This window comes from Mesoplodon densirostris, chromosome 5 (genome assembly GCF_025265405.1).
Source record: "Mesoplodon densirostris isolate mMesDen1 chromosome 5, mMesDen1 primary haplotype, whole genome shotgun sequence".
Taxonomy (NCBI): domain Eukaryota; kingdom Metazoa; phylum Chordata; class Mammalia; order Artiodactyla; family Ziphiidae; genus Mesoplodon; species Mesoplodon densirostris.
The window spans coordinates 9,018,415-9,021,660 of NC_082665.1; the positions used below are offsets into that span (position 1 = coordinate 9,018,415).

General features: G+C 44.6%; 1 pseudogene; it reads left to right on the top strand.

The window, feature by feature from the left end:
• Nucleotides 1-374: 374 nt before the first annotated feature.
• LOC132491459 (U6 spliceosomal RNA) lies at nt 375-438 on the top strand (annotated as a pseudogene).
• The last annotated feature ends 2,808 nt before the right edge of the window (nt 439-3,246 follow it).

Genomic DNA, 3,246 nt, shown 5'->3' on the forward strand with positions numbered 1-3,246 from the left:
TATCCTCAAGTCCATTCTCAAGTAGGTCTGTGTCTTTATTCCCGTTTTACCCCTAGGTTCTTCATGACATTTTTTTTCTTATATTCCATATATATGTGTTAGCATACGGTATTTGTCTTTCTCTTTCTGACTTACTTCACTCTGTATGACAGACTCTAGGTCTATCCACCTCATTACAAATAGCTCAGTTTCGTTTCTTTTTATGGCTGAGTAATATTCCATTGTATATATGTGCCACATCTTCTTTATCCATTCATCCGATGATGGACACTTAGGTTGTTTCCATCTCCGGGCTATTGTAAATAGGGCTGCTATGAACATTTTGGTACATGTCTCTTTTTGAATTATGGTTTTCTCAGGGTATATGCCTAGTAGTGGGGCAGCACATATACTAAAAATTGGAACGATACAGAGAAGATTAGCATGGCCCCTGCGCAACTGGCTTTTCTAACAGCTGGGGGGAGGCTTGGTGACACTGGGCCAGCAGCTTGTGGAGGAGAGAATTGCGGGCTTAGATCAGAGGCCCGGCTCTTTCTCTGACTGGCTGTGAGGACTGGGTCGGATGCCTGACCATGATAATAGCTGCCTCCCCGAGGTGTCTGCATGACTAAATAGGAGTCTGCAGAAGAGCTCTTAGTAAATTACAAGGCGCGAGGCACCCTGGAGGTGTGACACCTGGCGTCAGGGGCCTTTCTGTGTGTTAAGGGGTAGCGGTTAGGAGGAATCCAGGGCTGGCTGGGCCTTTGTCCAGAATGACAGGTGGATGACCTGGTGGTCTTCTCCAGGCCCAGGAGATGCTGCCCACCCACTGGGTCCTGCAGTCGGCATCCCCGCTACATGCTGCCTCCTTCTGGGGTGCCGGGCCTGCCCGCCCCAGGCTGAGCGGTGCAACCACTGCGCGCCCTCGAGGAAGGAAGCATTTGCTGCAGGAAGGTCACAGTCTCGTGGCCTTAAATCCTCTGACAGTGGTTCATCTTGCCAGGTGGGCCAGGATCTGGATTTGGCATTTGGCTCTCAGAATCAGCTAGAAGAGAGATGTTGCTGAACCAAGTTTGGCTGTACCGAACCGTCCGGCACATGGTAAAGCCAACCTACGGACACCCAGGTTGCGGTGAAGCAAAGTGCAGCGTTTATTGTGGGGTGCCATACAAGGAGTCGGGACACCTTGTGCTCAAAAAGCCCAAACTCCCGATGGGTTTCAGGGAAGCCTTCTTAAAGCCCAGGTGAGGGAGGGGAGTCACAGGGTATGTGATCAGCACGTGCACAGCTCTCTGCTTGGCTGCTGGTGAGGTAACAGGGTGATGTCACAGGGGCCAACCTTATCCATCCTTAGGCTCCAGTAGGGCTGGGGGCTGTGTGCTCATGGTCATCAAGTAGTTAATTTCTTCCATTTGGTGGTGGTGGAAGCATCTGTAAAACAACTCAGGAAATGTGCATCAGATACTGCTATCTAGGTGCTTCAGAGAGGAGCTAAAGCAGAGGAAAAGGGGGAGGGGTGTCTGTCCTGGGAAGGCCCCATAGGGTCCTGCTTGGTTCCAGAGATAGGAGGAAAGTGTCATGTGGATTAATATCTGGGAACATTTGTTTTTTCCAATGAAGTTCCTTACATGTAAACTAATGGGCTACACGAAGACCACTGGGTGGGGTGGCCCAACTCAGAAGGGCTAAGATCAGACCAGTATGTTCTCTCGTTTTTTTTGTTTGTTTGTTTTATTGTGGTAAGATTCATAACATACAACTTACCATTTTAACCATGTTTAGGCGTACAGTTCAGTGGCACTAAGTCCAGTCACACCGTATAACCATCACCCCGTCCATCTCCAGAACTTTTTCGTCTTCCTCAAAGGAAACTCTGTACCGACTAAACACTAACTCCCCACACTTTTCTTCCCTCAGCCCCTGGCCACCACCACTACTTTCTGTTTCTATGAATCTGACTATGCTAGCGACCTTATATAAGCAGAATCGTACAATATTTGACCTTTTGTGACTGGATTATTTCACTTAGCATAATGTCTTCAAAGTTCATCCACATTGTAGCATATATCAGGATCTCAATCCTTTTTAAGGCTGCATAATATTCCATTGTAGGGATAGACCACACTTTGCTTATCCATTTATCCATCGATGGACGTTTAGGTTATTTCCATCTTTTGGCTATTATAAATAATGAACTTGGGTGTACAGATTTCTCTTTGAGTGCCCGCTTTCCATTCTTTTGACCTCTTTACAGTTTAAGACATAGTGTTTTGGTTGTCACTGATCAGATGATCCCTGGTTCTTTGGCTGGAAAGTTACTGGTATCTACCTCGTCCAAAAGGTTAAATCTTCCCGTGTCCAGAGTGCAAAAGAGCAATTAGCAAACACAGGATTATGTTGAAATGTCTCCTGCTGACATTGTTGTCAGCTAAATTATGGACACCAGATAAGTCAAACTGGGGTCCTGTTTCACAAATGCGTTGTTTGAATTTTAGAAACTTCTCATACCAACTGACTAGCATTAGCCAACATATTTATGCTCTGACAGTCCCAAGAGGACCTGCCTGAACTAAGATATACCTCACTTTTGCAAATAAAACTGTAAATGGGAACCTATTTAATTCATTTCCCCACTGTTTTTGCCTGTTAAGTCCATTTGCCATCAATTAACTTTTCTATTCTCTATTTGGAAATGTCCTTACTAAGTAAAATTCTATCTGACCCTCCTTCTAACTGGACTATGGAACACTATTATAATGACTAATGACATTAGTCATTTATGAAGGATTATTACAAGAAACATGCAAATATTATAATTGATAGTTGATGAGAAATGAGGCATTCTTCCACAGTAGGTTGTGTGATTTCCAGACAGTTACTTGGTTTACCTTTAATGTCACTTTGTTGTCATTTATCTCAGGATGAGAGGGTGTCCCAAGGCAGCCAAAGGGACAGCGTCAGAAAACAAAACAAAGCATAAGATTAGGAGAGCACCTTCCTTTTGGTTTGTATTTGGAAGTTCATTTGACTGCTGCAATTACTGATGTAGCATCTTTGGTTCTGTTGATTCAAGCTGTATTCAAGTCTCTGTTGACAGAGGAGATTTTCCTGGTCCTAATGAAAACCACAGTCTCACTCCACATAACAGAAATAGTAGTAAGTAGTGAGCCACGTACATCACTAGCTTTTGTGGGTTGAATTTTGAACCCCCCAAAAAGACATGTTCAAGCTCTAAGCACTGGTACCTGTGAAGGTGACCTTATTTGG